General features: G+C 41.1%; 1 protein-coding gene across 1 annotated transcript in view; it reads right to left on the bottom strand.

Moving 5' to 3' along the window:
• SLX4IP (SLX4 interacting protein) overlaps positions 1-20,914 on the bottom strand; it is a 193,994-nt gene extending 173,080 nt beyond the window's left edge. The window contains exon 1 of the mRNA XM_025399796.1: positions 20,760-20,914. The gene's annotated coding sequence lies outside the window, so the exon portion shown is untranslated. The remainder of the gene's footprint in view (positions 1-20,759) is intronic.
• Positions 20,915-21,016: the final 102 nt, after the last annotated feature.

Below are 21,016 nucleotides of genomic sequence, written 5' to 3'. Positions count from 1 at the left end.
TAACCAAGAAAAAAAACAACAACTCCATACAAAATAATTATACAGGAATGCTCACAGAAGCACTACTAATAATCGTCGAAAAATGGAAACAACCCAAATGTCCATCCACCAATGAACAGATAAACAAAATGTGATATATCATACAATAGAATATTATTTGGCAATTAAAAGGTAAATATTCCCCTTTACTGTGCTCAGCCAGGCAACTACTTTTTCTCACCCTGGCACAAAACCGGAGTATTTTCTGGAGAGGGTAAGACAGAGGATCTCTAGTCTGGAAAACACTAGGCACAGTAGAAGGTGGAATCTTCTGAACAAAGAGAAATTAGGGAATACAAATGGAGACCTTCCTCTGCCTGCATGCCTCTCTACCCTGCCTACACTCTCCAGAGAGCAGACTAAAAACTCCCTATTCAGAGAATTGGACTAACCTAAAAGACAGTGTCTAAAAATACTGACATAGGGGTTCCCCAAGGAAACAGCCTAAACAGATGGCTCTTAAGTGAAGTCCAGATCCATAAGCCCCACACCCATATGCAGAGATTCTAGTTCTCTTTTAATGTTCCACTCTCAAATATAAGTAAACAAGCAGGAACCACCTGCCACCTAAAGCAAGATTATATTATGAAAGAAAAACAAACAGAGAAAAAAAACCTACTTGGCTGAAACAAAGTATGGAGGGAGAAGAAAACATTTTTTAAAAATTATCATTAGGAAGGTTGCAGATACTGCAGCCATAAAGCAAAAAAAAAAAAAAAAAAAAAATGACAACAACAAAAAAAGAGACTATCAGAAGACAACAAACTAAAACAATGATAGTTGAATTTTTAAAACTTAATAGAATGGTTGAAAGATAACATGATGAAATCTCTCAGAAACTTCAGCCAAAAATAAAAAAAAAAAAAAGGAAAGAGAAAATAAATTAAAATTAAAAGACCAATATAGGAGGTCAAACACATGAAAATGATTATGGAGACTGACCCATATTAGAGCATCTATCACAGTGAAATTTTAGGTGTTGGGAATAAAAAAATTTTCTTTTAAGTGTGTGTGGGGGGTAGTAGGAGGTGGAGAACACAAAGGATCAGGAGTCAGAATTGGTTCCAAACTGCCCAAATATATAGAGAAATATCTTCAGAATTCTGAAGAAAATTGTTTCCAACCTCAAATTGGATTTAAACTTCAGGGGAGAAAAAAAATTATTAGATATGCAAGTTCTTATAAAACTGTTTCATGTATTTTTTCTCAGGAAGCTACTAAAGATGTGCTTCACCAAAATGAGGAAATTAAGCAAGAAAGAGGAAACAGGAAGGGTGAGACAGGAGAAAGGCAGAGGAAAGCTGAGGATCTGGTGAAAGGAGGCCTCCATGAGAGCCGTGGGTAGACCACAGGGGAAGCGCAGGTGCGGACCAGAGCAGGCTGCAGGGGAGAGGCACATCCAGGAAGATCTCCGGACACACGCACACACGGATGAGTTTTAGACAACTGGTGAAGAATATGAGATTGAATTAGGGTAGGTACATAGAAAGCTAAACAGCAGAAGAATAACAAGGCAATTACTGATTCCACCATAAACAAAAACTGCAGTAAATAAAGAGTGCTTAATACACAGCTGAGTTATGACTAGCATTTATAGTCATAATAGCAAACATTGAATGTTGAGCTAAACAATGTTATGCTTATGATGATATTAGAAAAATAGGGAATGTGTGTGCATAAATATGGTGAGGGTACAGAGGTTAAACAGAGCAAAAGATCTCTAATGGTGATGGAGTGTTTCAGAAACAAAGCAGACCAGTGAAAATAATAATAACCACAATGGCTATATTAAAGCAAAAATACAGACAGTAATTTAGTGATCTGGATCCAATTCTTTGTTTTTTAATAAACTTTTTTAAAGTTTATTTATTTATTTTTTATTTCTGAGATAGAGTCTCACTTTGTCAACCAGGCTGAAGTGCAGTGGCTCAATCGAGGCTCACAGCAACCTCCACCTGGTGGACTCAAGCGATCCTCCTGCCTCAGCCTCCTAAGTAGCTGGGATCACAGGTTCATGCCACCAAACCCAGCTAATTTACATATACATACATATTTATTTATTTTTTTGTTTTGAGACAGAGTTTCGCTCTTGTTGCCCAGGCTGGAGTGCAATGGCGCGATCTCGGCTCACTGCAACCTCTGTCTCCTGGGTTAAGCAATTCTCCTGTCTCAGCTTCCCGAGTAGCTGGGATTACAGGCGCATGCCACCACGCCCAGCTAATTTTTGTATTTTTAGTAGAGACAGAGTTTCATCATATTGGTCAGGCTGGTCTTGAATTCCTGACCTCTGGTGATCCGCCCACCTTGGCCTCCCACAGTGCTGGGATTACAGGCGTGAGCCATCGCACCTGGCCTATTTTTATATTTTTTATAGAGATGGGGCTTCACCATCTTGCCCAGGCTGGTTTTCATCTCCTGAGCTCAAGCAATCCAACAGCCTCAGCCTCCCAAAGTGCTGGGATTATACGTGGGAGCCACCACGCCCTGCCTGTATCCGATTCTTAAGTACTAAACTCTGCCCCAAACTGAAGAACGAGGTGAAGAGAGCCCACAAGGATGGAGGAAAGGGGTTGAGGAGGACACCATCATTCACAAGCCTTGAGCATGGAACTATTTGCCCGTTGAAATTGTTACAGCAGCTCTTTCAATAGAAATATAATGCAAGCCACAAATGTAATCTTAAGTTTTCTATTAGTTGCATTTTTAAAAAGTAAACAGAAACAGGTAAAGTTAATTTGAATAATCTATTTCATTTTATTTTATTTTATGTTTTTGAGACGGAATCTCACTCTGTCACCAGGAATGGAGTGAGAGGTGCAATCTTGGCTCACTGCAACCTCCACCTCCTGGGTTCAAGCGATTCCCCTGCCTCAGCCTCCCGAGTAGCTGGGATTACAGGCGCCCGTCACTAAGCCCAACTAATTTTTTGTATTTTTAGTAGAGACGGGGTTTCACCATGTTGGCCAGGCTGGTCTCGAACTCCTGACCTCATGATTCGCCCACCTCAGCCTCCCAAAGTGCTGGGATTACAGTCGTGAGTCACCGTGCCCGGCCAATCTATTTTGTTTAACCCAATATAGTCAACATGTTAGCATTTCAACATGTGAGCTATATAAAAATGTTTACATGCTTGTCGTTTTAACCAAGACTTTGAAATTGGTTATATTTCTGGGACATCTCAATTTGGACTGGTCATGTGTCAGGTGCTCAATAGACACTCGTAGGGAGCCACCATTATGGACAGCACAGTTCGAGAGCCTTTTTTAAAACAAGAAAAACACGGCCGGGCACAGTGTGGTTCACACCTGTAATCCCAACACTTTGGGAGGCCAAGGCAGGTGGATCACTGGAGGTCAGAGTTGGAGACCAGCCTGGCCAAAATGGTGAAACCCCGTCTCTACTAAAAATGCAAAAGTTAGGCAGGCATGGTGGTGGGCGCCTGTAGTCCCAGCTACTCGGAAGGCTGAGGCAGGAGAATCGCTTGGACCCGGGAGGTGGAAGTTGCAGTGAGCCAAGATCGTGCCACTGCACTCCAGCCTGGGTGACAGAGTAATACTCCATCTCAAAAAATAAATAAATAAATAAATAAGAAGGGCACTTATTTCTGTATCCTGAATTTTTTATCTATCTATCTATCTATCTATTTATTTGAGACGGAGTATTGCTCTGTCGCCCAGGCTTTATTTATTTATTTGTTTGTTTGTTTATTTATTTGAGACGGAGTATTGCTCTGTTGGCCAGGCTGGAGTGCAGCGGCGCGATCTCGGCTCACTGCAAGCTCTGCCTCTCGGGTTCACCCCATTCTCCTGCCTCAGCCTCCCGAGTAGCCGGGATTACAGGCGCCCGCCACCACACCCAGCTAATTTCTTTTGTATTTTTAGTAGAGACGGGATTTCACCGTGTTAGCCAGGATGGTCCCGATCTCCTGACCCCGTGATCCGCCTGTCTCGGCCTCCCAAAGTGTTGGGATTTTTATCTCTGAAATAAGAGTAATAATACCTAACTCAAAATTATTGAAAAGACTAAATAAAATGACACATAAAAACACTAGGCCGGCCGGGCGTGATGGCTCATGCCTGTAATCCCAGGAAAAAAAACAAAAACAAAAAAACAAAAAAAAACAAAAAAAAAACCACTAGGCCTTCCTTCGATGGGTATTCATAATTATTATTACTTAGTCAATGGTGATTTTTTAAAAAAAATTTGGTACCCTTTGATTTTAATTTTTATTTTTTTAATTTTTGTCTCCTATGTGATGAGATCCTAATTTTTTAAATGGACAAGAAATATCTTTATCCAAACCGTAAGTCATTTTAAGTATTCATTTCCATTCTCTAAATAACATAATGCACATGACTTAGAAAAATATTTAATGATGTTTATCTTAGCAAGCCCATTTAGACACAGTGTAAGTGGAAAAAAAGTAAGTTCCTGGGAAATCAGGCACATGTTTAAAAACAATATATATAAAGGTTATCCTGAAAACTTTACATGGATTTTTAAAATTATATTATTTTTGTCTAATAAACATAAAATCAGTCACCTTAAATACATTAAATCAGGCTTGAATAACCTTGCTAAGAATTAAGGAAGTCCCTAGATGAGAGTACTTAAAAAGAATACTCAAGTGGATCAGCTAGACGTGGAACCAGGAAAAGGGGGACAGTTTTGTCAATACGTAACCACCACAGGTAAAACATGTGTGATCCAATTATTTTTTACACACCGATTTTCCCATACATACTTCTTTTCCTGAAGGACAGACAAACCAAGTGGAAGGCCAAGGCAAGGCTTTCACATCATATCTGCTATTGGATAGATCATGAATGAGCCATATTACAGTGAGGTTACTGTAATGGCTAAAATGACTAATACAGTTACATTTTCACATTTTCAACTCACAATAAGGTTTTTGTTTTGTGGTTTTTTTTTTTACATTTATCAATAAAACAAGAACAGCTACATTTGTGTTGTAGATGCTGAATTTTTCAAAGAGTATCATCAAAGTCCAATATCAAAAAAATGATCTCTAGGGATCTGAAACTGAAAAGCATGTATTTTTTATATAAAATAATATAGTCTGACAATATAAAACAGGATACCTGGGAAAATGAAATCTATATTCTGAATATTTTAGTCTGTTTTTAGTATCATAACACACTCTGCCTCAAGGTATGTGACTTTTTCACTTGTTTCCACAATGTTTGGAAATTCAAAAAATCACAATTTTAGGGCTAAAATAGATGTTACAGACCCTCTACTTCCAGCCTTACCATCTATTCCCCTAATGAGAACTTATGGGACCAGGCCTGGATCTCACAGCTGATGGCCTAACCAGGCACTAGATAGAGTCTTGTTAGGTCCACTGAGAGCAAACTAGCACCATCTGTCACCTGTAGAATTGCCAAGGTCAGTGACTCATTGGGCTGTCAGGGTAGGTGTGACCTTCCTCCCTCTGCCTCACGCCAAGGTCCAAGTTTCCAACACAGAGTATGACCTCAAATAAACCTACATGTGTAGTGGTTCTCTCTTGTTAACCAAAGAAAGAAAGAAACTCTATTGTTATAGAAAATGTAGTTTGAACTCGTTTATCACTATGCTACATAAGATGGCACCCTTCATACACAAAATATAAATAAATGAATTCTGCCAGGATAAAGCCCATAACACATCTGGACAGTCAGGTGCATAGACCTTGAGCTTGCATATTTGCTAAAGTCATTTCAAATCAAGAAATCCTCTTTTCTTTGGTTTATGACAGCACTAGGCATGTGCTGGGGATGAATTAAATGGTGAAATCTGAAACAAACTAAGCCAATCTGCTAAAGTCCCAAATATGGTAAAATCATACTTATCCATGGTGGCAGGAGTACACTCTCATATGTGAGCAGCCCTCAGAGCAATGCCTAGCACTAGAGGGTACTCACGAAAAGCCTGCCGGGTGAAAAAAAAGTTCCAGATAATTGGAGCTGAGTCACTTATACATATAACATTTTTACCTTTTTATTTTATTTTTTCTGTTTTTAGGGAAATTTTCCAGAAATATACTGAATCTTTATTAATGTTCATAAAAATACCATATATTGAATATTTGATATTTCCAATCAAAATTATAATCACACTGGGCAATAAACATATCACTGCCCTGTGAGCTGCCAGCTCCTACACAAAGCAATAGTAGCCCAGCAGGGTTGTCTGCCTGCTCTCGCAGGTGATCCCAAAGCTGTAAGAGTGCCTGAGTCCCTTTCTTTTTTTTTTTTTTTTTTTTTTTTTGAGACGGAGTGTCGCTCTGTCGCCCAGGCTGGAGTGCAGTGGCCAGATGTCGGCTCACTGCAAGCTCCGCCTCCCGGGTTTGCGCCATTCTCCTGCCTCAGCCTCCCGAGTAGCTGGGACTACAGGGGCCCGCCACCTCGCCCGGCTAGTTTTTTGTATTTGTTAGTAGAGACGGGGTTTCATCGTGTTAGCCAGGATGGTCTCGATCTCCTGACCTCGTGATCCGCCCTTCTCGGCCTCCCAAAGTGCTGGGATTACAGGCTTGAGCCACCGCACCCGGCCTTAGTCCCTTTCTTAACTCCATTCTTTTTTTTTTTTTTTTTTGAGACAGAGTCTCGCTCTGTCGCCCAGGCTGGAGTGCAGTGGCCGGATGTCGGCTCACTGCAAGCTCCGCCTCCCGGGTTCACGCCATTCTCCTGCCTCAGCCTCCCGAGTAGCTGGGACTACAGGCGCCCAACACCATGCCTGGCTAATTTTTTTATATTTTTAGTAGAGACGGGGTTTCGCCGTGTTAACCGGCATGGTCTCGATCTCCTGACCTCGTGATCCACCCGTCTCGGCCTCCCAAAGTCCTGGGGTTACAGGCCTGAGCCACCACGCCCGGCCTTCTTAACTCTATTCTTAATCTTAATCAGATGGGCCTAGAAAACTATGAGACTGAGGCTAATGTGATGTTTTTCAAGCCACTCTTACATGGATTTGCATGAACTTTGGTGCGAAGGCTTTGAGCCATCTGTTTTACATAATAAAATGACTATTACCTCTACTTCAGGATTAGGGTTTCTATAATGATGAACTCACTGGGTCATGGTACAGTGCAAAGTGTCCCTTGGATTTATGCCTCAGCATTTAATTCTTCCCACCTCAGAAAAAATCAGTGGAGTTGGAAAGGTTGACCTCTATAGTCTATTCCATTTTTAAACCTCTAGAATCCAAAAATCAACAGTTCAGGGTACAAATAATGCCAGTATACAAACTCTTCCAGAGAAAAGAGTACGAAGGAAATCATCCCACCACTCATTTTATGGAGCGCTGATAGCAAAACCAGACAAGAGCAGTAAAAGAATGAAAAATCAGACAATTCTATGGGTGAACATAGAAGCAATAATCTAAAAGCAATTTTAATCTAGCAAACCTACTTGAAAACAAACAAACAAACATCAGAACCAAGTGAGATATCTGAGGAGTGCAAGGTTTGCTAAACACCAGAGAAATCATCACATTAAAAAACTGAAGTAGAGGCCAGGTTCAGTGGCTCACACCTGTAATCCCAGGACTTTGGGAAGCCAAGGCAGGAGGACTGCTTGAGCCCAGGAGTTCGAGACCAGCCTAGGCAACAAAGCGAGACTTTGTCTCTACAAAAAAATCAAAAAATTAGCCTGTGGTTCCAGCTACATGGGAGACTGAGGCAGGAGGATCACTTGAGCCCAGGAGTTCAAGGCTGCAGTGAGCCATGTTTATGCCACTGCACTCCAGCCTGGGTGACAGAGAGAGACCCTGTCTCAAAAAACAAAAACTGAAGAAGAAAAAAGGCACATAATCATTTCAGTAGAAGCAGAAAAAAAATAAAAAGTTAACATTAGAAATCTATGAATACAAAGGACTTTCTTAATCTAGAAAAAGCACCTACAAAAATGTAACAAAATGCTTAATGATGAATCAGTAGAAACAACTTCTTTGAAAAAAGTAAAAAATGTAGAATTTAAAATATCACTTAAACTAGCATCCACAAATAAAAAGTATCTAGGAATAAAATGAAAATATATATTCAAGACATCCTCAAACTGATCTACTAATTTAATGCAACTCCAACTACAAACTTGAACGGGGAAACTGAGAAAGAGTAAAAAAGATCAAGGCACTTCTAGAAAATAAATAAAAACAAAAACAAAAGATGGGGTTTGTCTTACCAAAACTACTACAATGCAAGGTATAAAAACTAATGTACTGGCAAACGGGCAGACAAACAGGCAGAAGGGGCAGACTCCACACACCAGAAACCAATGCATGCATTTATGAAACTGATGCATGCTGGCAGCAGCACTGTGAATTAGTGGGAAATGAAGAGATGACTCATTCAATAAACTGTGGTCAAACAATTGCTCATATCTATTTGAGAAAAAATTAAATTGAACCCTATCTCATACAAGACTCAAAAATCAATTACAGATGGGTTAAAAACTCAAATGTGCGAAACTAAAACCTTTCAGAGGATATTTTTATGAACTCAAAATCATAAAGGAGTTTTTTAACTAGACAGAGAAAATATAAACCATAAAGAAAAAGAATGACACCTTTGGCCATATTAAAATTAAAACTTTTCTAAAACTGGGAGAAAATATTTGCAATCCATATCCAACAAAGGATTTCTATCTAGAATATGTAAAGAAGTCTCAAAATTCAATAGTAAAAAGCAACAGTCCAATCAGAAAATGGGCAAATGACAGATATCTCACCAAGAAGGATATACAGATGGTAAAAAAGCATATGAAAAGATATTCAACAACATTAGCCATGGGAAAATGCAAAATAAAACCACAACAAGATATCACTACACACCTACCAGAAAGGCAAATAAAAAATAATAACACCAAATGCTGGTGAGGGTGCAGAGAAATGTTCATAGTAACTTTATTTTTTATTTTTTTTATTTTTTGAGACAGAGTCTCACTCTGCTGCCCAGGCTGGAGTGCAGTGGCCTAATCTCTGCTCACTGCAACCTCCGCCCTCCCAAGTTCAAGCGATTCTCTTGCCTCAGTCTCCCGAGTAGCTGGGATTACAGGCGCCTGCCACTGCGCCTGGCTAATTTTTGTATTTTTCATAGAGTTTCACCATCTTGGCCAGGCTGGGCTTGAACTCCTGACCTCGCGATCCACCCACCTCGGCCTCCCAAAGTGTTGGGATTACAGACGTGAGCCACCACACCCGGCCATCATAGTAACTTTATTCTTAACAGCCACAAACTGGAAACAACCCTGACATCCTTCAATGTGTGAACAGTTAAACTACAGTACATTTATCCCCTGGCATATTACTCAGGCAGAGGGAATAAACTACTGATACATGCAACTTGGATGGATTTTAAGGAAACAGGCTGAGTTTAAAAAAAAAAAAGGCAATCTCAGCCAGGCCTGGTGGCTCATGCCTGTAATCCCAGCACTTTGGGAAGCCGAGGAGGGCAGATCACCTGAGGTCAGGAGTTCAAGACCAGCCTGGCTAACACAGTGAAATCTGTTTCTACTAAAAATACAAAAAATTAGCTGGGCGTGGTGGCACATGCCTGTAGTCCCAGCTACTCGGGAGGCTGAGGCAAGAGAACTGCTTGAACTCGGGAGGCAGAGGTTGCAGTGAGCTGAGATCACACCACTGCACTCCAGCCTGGGTGACAGAGTAAGACTCTGTCTCAAAAAAAAAGGGCAGTCTCGTCGGCCGGGCATGGTGGCTCACACCTGTAATCCCAGCACTTTGGGAAGCCGAGGTGGGTGGATCACGAGGTCAGGAGTTTTAGACCAGCATGGCCAACATGGTGAAACCCCATCTCTACTAAAAATAAAATTAGTTAGGCATCTTAGCGCACACTTGTAATGCCAGCTACTTGGGAGGCTGAGGCAGGAGAATTGCTTGAACCCAGGAGGCAGAGTTTGCAGTGAGCCAAGATCGCACCATTGCACTCCAGCCTGGGCAACAGAGCAAGACTCTGTCTTGGGAAAAAAAAAAAAGGCAATCTCAAAAGGTTGCATATTGTATGATTCCATTTACATAATATTTATGAGATAAAATTATAGAAGTGGGGAAGAGATGAGTGGTTGCCAGAGGGTTATGGATGGGAGAGGAGTGTGTAGCTACAAAGAGGTAGTAGGAGGGAACCTGTGGCAATGGAACCACGGAATATTTCTCTATCTCGATTGTGAAGTTGGTGACATGAACATACACATGTAATAAAATTGTACAAATCCAAAGAAATGCATGTGTAACTGCTTAACTCTAATAAACTATAGTGATTAAACCAGTGTCAATTTTCTAGTTTTCGTATTTGTACTACAGTTACGCAATATATTACCACTGGGGGAAACTGAATGACAGTTTTCAGGACCTCCCTGGACCTTTTTTTGTAACTGCCTGTGAATCTATAATTATTTCAAAATAAAAGCTTAAAAAAATTAAAACGTCTCTTCATCAAAACATATCATAAAGAAATGGGGGGAGAGGCATCATAAACTGGGAGAAAATATTTGTAAGACATTAACCAGCAAAACATAAGTATCCAAGAAAAAGCAATCCAGGCTGGGCGCAGTGGCTCACGCTTGTAATCCCAACACTCTGGGAGGCTGAGGCGGGTGGATCACCTGAGGTCGGGAGTTCGTGACCAGCCTGACCAACATGGAGAAACCCTGTCTCTACTAAAAACACAAAAAAATTAGCCGGGCGTGGTGGCACTTGCCTGTAATCCCAGCTACTCGGGAGGCTGAGACAGGAGAATCGCTTGAACCCAGGAGGTGGAGGTTGAGGTGAGCCAGGATCACGCCATTGCACTCCAGCCTGGGTCACAAGCACGAAACTCCATCTTAAAAAAAAAAAGGAAAAAGAAAAAACAATCCAACAGAAAAATGGGCAGAGGTGGTGCCCAGAGTAAGGTGCCCCTGCCTCCCAACGAAGTCTCCGCAGGTCTGGCAAGGCAGTAGGGGGTGGAAGGAAAGTCTTCTCATCCCTTCCGTTATTCAGGCCTTGACAACCACTGTGCAACATCCAACCATGAGACTTTCATATCCTCTGGGAGCTGAGGGGCATGTCCCTCACTATTCTTTTACAAAACCCAATTAGTTGTGATATCTTAACACAGAAGAACCAATTGCCAGAGAATCTGTGGCGAACACATGTTCTCTTCCCTTACTACATGCACACAGCCTGTTACCTGGGATGGAACAGATGACAGTCATGGATGGGCCCGTCCGCCTCCCATGAGAAGGAAAAATCAAATCACAACACGGTGCTATGGTCTACATGTTGGTATCCCCCCAAATTCACATGTTGGAACCCAGTGCCCAATGTAATAGTATTAACGGTGGGGACTTTGGAAAGTGATAAGTAATGAGGGCTCCATCCTCACGAATGGGACCAGTGCCCTTATTTTAAAAAAGGCTCAAACAAGCTCCCCAGCCTCCCTACCTTATGTGAGTGTACAGCAAGTAGGTGTCATCTTTGAAGCAGAAAGCAAGCCCAGGCCGGGCGCGGTGGCTAACACCTGTAATCCCAACACTTCGGGAGGCCAAGGCGGGCGGATCACGAAGTCAAGGGTTCGAGACCAGCCTGACCAACATGGTGAAACCCCATCTCTACTAAAAATACAAAAAGTAGCTGTAATCCCAGCTACTCAGGAGGCGGAGGCAGGAGAATCGCTTGAACCTGGGAGGCAGAGGTTGCAGTGAGCCAAGATCACGCCATTGCAATCCAGCATGGGTGACAGAGTGAGACTCCATCTCAAAAAAAAAAAAAAAGAAAGAAAGAAAGCCCTCACCAGACAGTGAATCTGCTGGGATCTTGAACGTCCCATTCTCCAGAACTGTGAGCAATAAATTCCTATTGTTTATACATTACTCAGTCTAAGGTATTTTGTCACAGCAGCACAGGCAGACTAAAACACATGGTGATGCCAGGAGGTCCAGACGCCAAAGAAAGGGTTATCCTGAGGACACCCCCGACAACTACGGCCTCTTAAAGTACCTCTAATCTCTATCCTTGTACTTCCCCAACCCCAAACCCAACATTAGAGTTGTCTGAGCATGAGTCCCCTATTCAAAACTCTTCACTGGGATTTCCCACAGCATCACAAGTCCTTTTATCGGTGCTTGTGTTAGTCTGTTCTTGCAATGCTATAAAGAACTACCTGAGACTGGGTAATTTATAAAGAAAAGAGGTTTAATTGGCTTGCAGTTCTGCAGACTCTACAGGAAGCATGGCTGGGAAGGCCTCAGGAGACTTACAATCATGGTGGAAGGCAAAAGGAGGCAGGCATGTCCTACATGACTGGAGCAGGATGAAGAGAGCAAAGAGAGAGGTACTACACACTTTTAAACAACCAGAGCTCGAGAGAACTCACTATCCTGAGAACAGCAAGTGGGAAATCTGCCCCCATAATACAATCACCTTCAACCAGGCCCCTCCTCCAACACTGGCGGTTCAGTTCAACATGAGATTTGGTCAGGAACACAAATCCAAACCATATCAGTGCCCCTGTCCAAACCTCCATCTTATGGCACAGGCAACTTCACACCTGTAATGCCACCACATAACCAACTCCTGGCACGTGTCCTTGAACAGGCAACTCCATTTCTCTCTGCCTTCACCCATGCATGCTGCACTTGGAATGTCCTCTCCTAAGGCAAGTTGAGTTATCCTCTGAGACCCAACTCGGATGCCACCTTGGAGCCTTCTATGAACCAAGTGAATTCCTCCTTCTCTGGGACACATTTGAACCACCTCTACTCTCACGCCTAGCCCACTGAATTACACCTAAATCCGGTCCTCTCCCTGACTATAAGATTCCCAAGGACAGGGTCCATTCATCTCCTCTTTAATACTTGGGGTGTGGTACAGTTATACATTAAAACTTTGCTGACTTGGGTCCACTGAAGTTACTAAATCAGACTGTGGTTTTTTGTTTTTGTTTTAGATTTATACCTATTTATCCAATGTATCTTTACTGTCCCCAAATTCCAAATTCCACAGTAAGCATTCCAAAAAAGAGGTCAAGCACTCTGGACCTATTTCACCAAATAAATAACACTTCAGTTATATATATCGTACAGCCAAAGCTGAGAGCTGTAATTCATATAAACACATACCCAGAAGATCTTAGTGTTTCATACTGAAAATAATGGGCAACAGATTAGAGGTATGGTTGAAGTTTATACCACAAAGATGATGTTTTCGGTGCATAAAATTCTTTGTCTTTAAAATACTGGCATTTTAACGTTCATTTAAATGAAAAATATATTATTAGCTTCTATGTTAATTAAGTTTTAAATCAGGAACATCCTGAGGCTTTTCTAAATTTTTTTTAACTGATCATTAAAAAGCAAATGTGCACACACACACAAAAAGCAACAATGCATCTTAAATGATTATTTTCCTAGGCCCTCAAAGTTGCTTTCAGGAGGATGCAGCAAGCTCAGTGCGCAGGTTTACAGAATAAATGCCTTTGCTACCAGAGCTGGAAATTTAAGTCTAAATTCAGTGGCATTTTTATTTTGTTGCCTGTTTTTAAGAAGTGTAGGACAACCCAAAAAGATCGATTTTCCAAATATCTTAAAGTATATAATTTACGTAAGTATGCTGAGAAGTTAGAGTATATTATAACTTAAAAATGATGCCTCATCTTCTGTTGTGCATTCTTGAGTCCACCCTCTGAGGCCTGAAAACAAGCATTCTTTCACAATGAGGAGACTTTGATAGGGTATGACCCCACCAAAAATATGATTACATGTGTGTTTTTAGTGGAGCGAGAAAGATCCTAAGAGTCTTAAAAAATTAATTTGGGGAGGGAATGGAAGTAGATTAAACAGTATCACAAGATTGTCCTGTCATTTAAATACAAAGCAGAGATAAACTCTAATAAAGAAAGTCAATGACCTTCTAGATTATTCTGTGGGAAAATCTAAGGCACTCTGAAATTCACATTTGTCTTCTTTCTAGTGATTGCTGGCCTATGTCACAAGCAACTGCTCTCATTAAATAGACCAGAAATTAACTTTAGGCTTCTAATCTCCAGATTTCAAATTTTATCTAGGAAATTATTATGTTTCTTTCTATCATCTTAAAGAACTTTCATTAGTTATGGGAACAGAAACAGAAAACAGCAAAGGCCCTAGAACTTCTGAAGTTGCAGCTATAATTCAAGAATGAGAAATCATTTCACTGTTGTCCTCTCCCAACACATGCACCAATCTTATCACCAAAACAACCAGTATCAAGGAATGAATCACAAACTTAACAAAAGACGGAGGAAAAACGACAAATGAGCGAAGGCTTCACTGGTGACCACTCAGATAAAGTCTGAAAGGCAACTTCAGTGCAAAAAAGAATCAGCTTTTGTTATTATTCAGATGGTAATTCTGAATGCCAGTTTACTTATTAAAAAAAAAAACAAAACACTTCAGCTTCAACAATGGAAAGAGGATAATGCAAGTAACAAAAAAATTAGAACTTAAAAATCCTTTGTCACTAAATGTAAGTCAAACATTGATACTCTACCAAGAATAATTCCATGGAACAGTCCTTTTAGTTACTCTATACTCTCAACCTAGTCAGCTGACCCATGACCTGAGCCTCCCCTTCCTGCTGTGCCCACAGAAAATACCCACCAGCCACCACATGGGATGCTTTACTAATAGGCAAAATCTAGTAGGTTTTCATTGTTGTTGTTGTTGTTGTTGTTGTTGTTTTGAGACAGGGTCTTGGTCTGTCGCCCAGGCTGAAGTACAGTGGCGTGATCACAGTTCACTGAAACCTCAACCTACCCAGGCTCAAATCATCCTCCTGCCTCAGCCTCCCGAGTAGCTGGGACTACAGGTGTAAGCCACCATGCCCGGTTAATTTTTGTATTTTTTGTAGAGATGAGGTTTTGCCATATTGCCCAGGCTGTTCTCTAAGTCTTGAGCTCAAGCACTCCACTCGCCTCAGACTCTCAAAGTGCTAGGATTACAGGTGTGACCCCGCTGTGTCCAGCCTGAATCTAGTTTTTATTTAATAGCTAGTCAGAAACAGACATAGGCACCCACACGTGGTACATGTCCTTAGGTTCTTGTAAAACTCATCCCTTCAAACTCTGACTTTGTATGACCTGAGGCAGGCTATTCAACTCCTTTAATTCTCTGGTTTTCTTACCTCTGAAATGGGATAATAACAACAGTTTCTATTTCATGGCTCCTGTAAGGATTACATGAGATCAGATATATAATTATGGAGCCTGGTGCCTGATACACAGTGGGTGCTCAGTCTGTTAAACAGAATCATTTTAACAAGAGTACAAGCAAACAGCACATGATCAATCCACTTTGTAACCCAAGAACTCTGAAAACTAATGTTTTCCAGTCACCTTTACATAGAAAAAAAAGTTCTGATAATCATTAATGAAATAGTTTTACAATCTAATCACTTCAAAGCAAAAACTGTTATGATGGAGAACAGATCACTGGTTGCCAAAGTGAAGGGGTAAGGAGCACTACAACGGGGTGGCAGAAGGGAAGTTGGGGAGGAAGGAGCCGATGGAACTGTCCCATGTGCTGATTTCGATAGTGGTTACAAAACTCAATGCACTGATTAAAACTCTGAAAACTACATACCCAAGAATAATTTTATTTTACATAAATTAAAAATAATTTGTATTTATTTTTTAGTTTCTAGGTTTTTCTTGAGACAAAGTCTTGCTCTGTCACCCAGGCTGAAGTGCAGTTGCACTATCTTGGCTCCCTGCAACCTCTGCCTCGTGAGTTCAAGCGACTCTCCCACCTCAGCCTCCCAAGTAGCTGGGATTACAGGTGTGCACCACCATGCCCAGCTAATTTTTGTATTTTTAGTAGAGACGGTTTCACCATGCTGGCCAGGCTGGTCTCAAACTCCTGACCGCAAGTGATCTGCCCGCCTCAGCCTCCCAAAGTGCTAGAATTACAGGCGTGAGCCACCGCACTGGGCCCAGAATAATTTTTAAATGCAAAAAAAAAAAAAAAAAAATCCAATCTTTTCTAAGTAGACGATAAATCAACAGTGACACAAATGAATTTCTATGTCCAAGATATTGTAACAGCCATATTGTATATATTATCCTATAATTAACATCAGTCAAATCCAATTTTAAACCACCTCTGATTAATTCAAGCACAAAACGTCAATACTAAAATAAATACAAGTAACTGCTTTTACATAATAGAAGCAAAAAGACTTTAGAAATACACTTACATCACTCAAAATGTAAGTGGTACTCCCCGTTTCCCTGACAAAGGGGAGTTTTATAACATTATAGGGTTGGCTTTATAGCTCTCTACTTTGCTACCTAATAAGTAGGTTTCTTCATGTGCATGAATTATTGTCCTCAATCTCTAAAAAGTAGACTCGAGGTTTAATACAGCTTAAAATGATTAGACATGTACATGTCAAGAACTAACAATACACTTAAAAGTCAATGCACACATTTTGCATTTTTAAAAAGCCGTGTTTCATTCACAAAACATTAATTCATAAACTACGTAACAGCAAAAGTGAAGTTTTAATACAAACATGCTTTACAACTATCACCTCTTGGTTTCGCTGTACACAGAAGGCTTCATTACCAAATAATTAAACTTCTAAAAAAATTGTCAGGCCAGGCCCCTGGCTCATACTTGTAATCCCAGCACTTTCACAGGCCAAGGTAGGAGGATTGCCTGAGTCCAGGAGTTTGAGGCAGGTCTGGGTAACATGGCAAAAACTCATCTCTAGTAAAGATACAAAAAATTAGCCAGGCACAGTGGGGCACACTTGTAGTCCCAGCTACTCAGGAGGCTGAGGCACGAGAATCACCTGAACTCAGGAGGCTGAGGTACAAGAATCAGCTGAACCTAGGAGGTGGAGGCGGCAGCAAGCTGAGATCACACCACTGCCCTCCAGCCTGAGAGTGGGACCCAGTCTCAAAAAAGTGAAAAAAGAAAAAAAAATTTTTAATTAAAATAAGCTAGAGAAGAACAAAGCAATGTGAGAATGAGTATTATAAAAATAAGAACAAACCAAATGTCCATCAATTGGTGAATGTGTAAACAAATTATTATATATCTACACAATGGAATACCACTCAGTAATTAAAAAGGAATAAACTATTGAAACTCCCAACAACAAAGATGATTCTCAAAATAATTATGATGGCCAGGCATGGTGTGGCTCATGCCTGTAATACCAGCGCTTTGGGAGGCTGAGACAGGAGGATCGCTTGAGACCAGGAGTTCAAGAGCAGCCTGTATAACACAGCAAGATCCTCTCTAAAACAAAATAAAAATTAAAAAAAAAAAAGATGATGATGATGATGAAAAAAGCCAGACTAACCCCTACCCCCTAAAAAGCACATACTCCAAGACTGCAGTTAGATAAAAACCTAGGAAATGCGGTCGGGCATGGTGGCTCACTCCTGTAATCCCAGCACTTTGGGAGGCCAAGGTAGGCAGATCATTTGAGGTCAGGAGTTCGAGACCAGCCTGACCAACATGGTGAAACCCCATCTCTACTAAAAATACAAAGAAAAATTAGCCGGGCGTGGTGGAGGGTGCCTGTAATCCCAGTTACTTGGGAGGCTGAGGCAGGAGAATAGCTTGAACTCAGGAGGCAGAGGTTGCAGTGAGCCAAGATCGCACCATTGCGTTCTAGCCTGGGTGACAGAGGGAGACTTCATCTCAAAAAAAAAAAAAAAAACCACCTAGGAAATGTAATGCAAACTTATCTACAGTGATAGATCAGAGGTTTTCTGGAAGAGGAGTGGCTGGAGGGATGACAAAGGGGCAAGAGGAAACTCTTTGGGGTGATGGATACCTTCATTATCTTGTTGAGGCGATGGTTTCACTGGCATAAACATATCAAATTGTACACTTCAATATGTGCATTAACTGTATAACAATTATACCTCAATAAAGCTGTTTAAAAAATACAGAAAAAAAAATCCTCTTCCTGGCCTGGTATATTGTGTTTAGATCACCCTCTTTTCCAAACAAGCTCATATCCTGAAAAGTCACAGAACTGTAATACCTTTCCCCTGGTGATTTGCATGCATAAACAAAACCTTAAAACCCAGAAATTTAATTATAATAAAATTTAACAATAGTTAATTAATATTTACATGGCTGTGACTATGTGCTAGACACTATTACAAGCATTTTTCTTATATTATCTAACGCTCACATCAACCCTATTTTACAGATGAGGAAACTGAGGTAATGAAGGGATAAGTTATCTGATCAAGGTCGCAAAGCTGATAAACAGAGGAGCTAGAATTTGAACCCAGGGAGTCTAGCCCTAGAGTTAATCTCCTAACCCATCACGCTCTACTGCCACACACAATATAAGGGATGTTAACACAAGAAGCAACGAATATTGCACTTGTAAAATACTTTTCTTTCTCACACTCACAGAATATAAATATTCACTACAATTGGCAACACCACATGAAACTAAATAAAAAACAACAGTGGCCTTATTTTCTTTTCCCAATTAATAGATGGAGGGAGAAGCAGAAAGGCTGGACAACTTTCTTAGGACACAAAGCAAATAATTGGCAAGTTGACCAGTTACTGGGAAGCTGGTTCCTTACATTCTTAATCCAATTCTTTTCATGGTTTTCAAAATCCCGATTACTTTAAGTAACATCAGAAGGGAGAGAAAATCGAACATAACAACAAAAAACGTAAAAGTTGTTTCTGTTTTCTCATACTCCTTACTGACTCCTTAATTTCATCCAGAGGGTCTCAATCTCTGCAGATACAGGTCTGGAGTCTGTTTTTAGAGCTCCCAGGTGAATGTTATGTGCAGCCAAGGTCGAGAACTCTTGATTTAGATTTCTCATTACAGAAAGACAGAGGGCGGCTGGGTGCGGTCGCTAATACCCGCTATCCTGCACTTTGACAGGCGGAGGCAGAAGGATGGCTTGAGCCCAGGAGTTGGAGGTTACAGTGAGCTATGATCCCGCCACTGCACTTCAGCCTGGGCAACAGGGTTATACCCTGTCTCAAAAAATAAAAACATATATGAAATAAAACAAAATGGGAAGACAGAAGAAAGCAAGGTGCCACAAAAAGCTTTAGTAAACCAAGGCCCAATGTTTTCCAAGTCAGTATTGAACTGCTGTCCACATGCAAACGTTTGAGTTCGACTTTTAATAAATTAAAAGCACATATGCATACAAGATATGAGAAAGCAAGAAGCACAGTAAACAACTTTTTTGAAAAAACACAAGCCAGTGGTAAATTGGATGTTAAGACTTACAGAGAAAACCCTACATTTCAGATGTTATGTCATAACAGAAGTTACATAAAAGTATATTGGGATGACAGAATCTCTTTTCAACTTTTTGGAATGCTAAATTGATGCCCAAACATCAAGTTAATGAACTAAAAGCACAGAAAAACCTGTCAAACCACTGCATTTAGAACATGGAATAAATTGATAATACACTGTGAATCTAGTTAAGAAGCACGGGTTGAAGAAAGAATGGGCCAGGCCGGCCGCGGTATCTCACGCCTGTAATCCCAGGACTTTGGAGGTCGAGGCGGGTGGATCACCTGAGGTCAGCAGTTCGAGACCAGCCAGGCAAACATAGCGAAACTTTGTCTCTACTAAAAATACAAAAATTAGCCGGGAGTGATGGCGGCGCGCGCCTGTAATCCCAGTTACTGGGGACGCTGAGGCAGGAGAATTGCTTGAACCTGGCGGGGGGAGGGGGTTAGATGGCAGTGAGCCAAGATCGCACCACTGCACTCCAACCCGGGCAACAGAACGAGATTCCATCTAAGGGAAACAAACAAAAAAAAAGAAAACAAAAAGAAAGAAAGGGCTGTATCTTTAGCCCATGCCCTGAATCAATGTTCCTTGAACTTTAAGGTGCCCTTCTTGAGGAAGATTCTGATTCAGCAGCTCTGGAGTGAGGCATGAAGTGTAATTCTAACAAGCTCCCAGAGGATGCTGCTGCTGCTGCTAGGTGGACCAAACTTTAAACAACAAGGCCCTAAGTAACTGGAATATTGGTTGTAACACTAGCCAACTGGCTTACAAATATCGGTATGTCTAGGATCCAAGAAGTGTCAATACCATTAATTCCTACTCCCGGCCAAAAAAAATTAAAAACTAAAACTCAAAAACAGGGTTCAGGGGAAGGAGAAAGCAAATACTTGTCTAGCAGTGCTAAGAACCATAAAATACTGTTATTTGTCTCAACCTAGTAGATGTCAAGGTGATAAAGTGTAGGCTCCATGAGTTAATGGATTTTTTTAGTTAACTGCTGAATCCTTATGGCCTAGCACAAACTAGGTACTCAAGAAATGCACTGAATAAATGAATGAATGGGAAGTATATACAAACGCAATCTGTATTTACGTCACATCCCCAAAAATGTCTGGGAAGGGGGAGGTATTTGTACTTCTGGATGCCGGTAGCCATGATTTGATACAAATACCTGGCCCATCTACTGCATTCCCTTTCTCCGAAGATAAAGTTAACTTTCCTGAATAGTATTTCCACCTTAAAGCCCATGCTCATGGCACCCTGATGTTTAGCAACTTTTTGGCTTTTTGAAAACAATGAAGAAAGGTGGAAGTAGAGGGAGAAGGATTCGGAAAAGTCTCAAAAACTCAAAGCAAAAAACCAGGAGGGAGGAGATGGGCAGACAGTTCAGTTCACTTGAAGGAACATCTGAGGTTGTCAGAGGTCCATGTGCTTACCTATGATGGTGGCGGGGTTTGGGCTCGGGCTTTTATATGTTTTGTTACTGTCCAGGGTCACTGGTGGAGTAGTACCTGGCTGTGGGAACTCGGACTACACAGGTAGCCGGCGCTGCAGCCAACCTTCAGAAGCTTACAGGAAGCACTTTCGCGCCTACTTCCTACTTCCCAGGGTCTTCGCGCGCTTTTGTGAACTCAGCCGCCGCCCAAACACAAGATGATCTGGGCAGCTTCGCTGTTGGATTGAGGCCACCGCC

This window comes from Theropithecus gelada, chromosome 10 (genome assembly GCF_003255815.1).
Source record: "Theropithecus gelada isolate Dixy chromosome 10, Tgel_1.0, whole genome shotgun sequence".
Taxonomy (NCBI): Eukaryota; Metazoa; Chordata; class Mammalia; order Primates; family Cercopithecidae; genus Theropithecus; species Theropithecus gelada.
The sequence above is the reverse complement of the archived record's forward strand: the minus strand, read 5'-3'. Positions and strand labels throughout refer to the sequence as shown.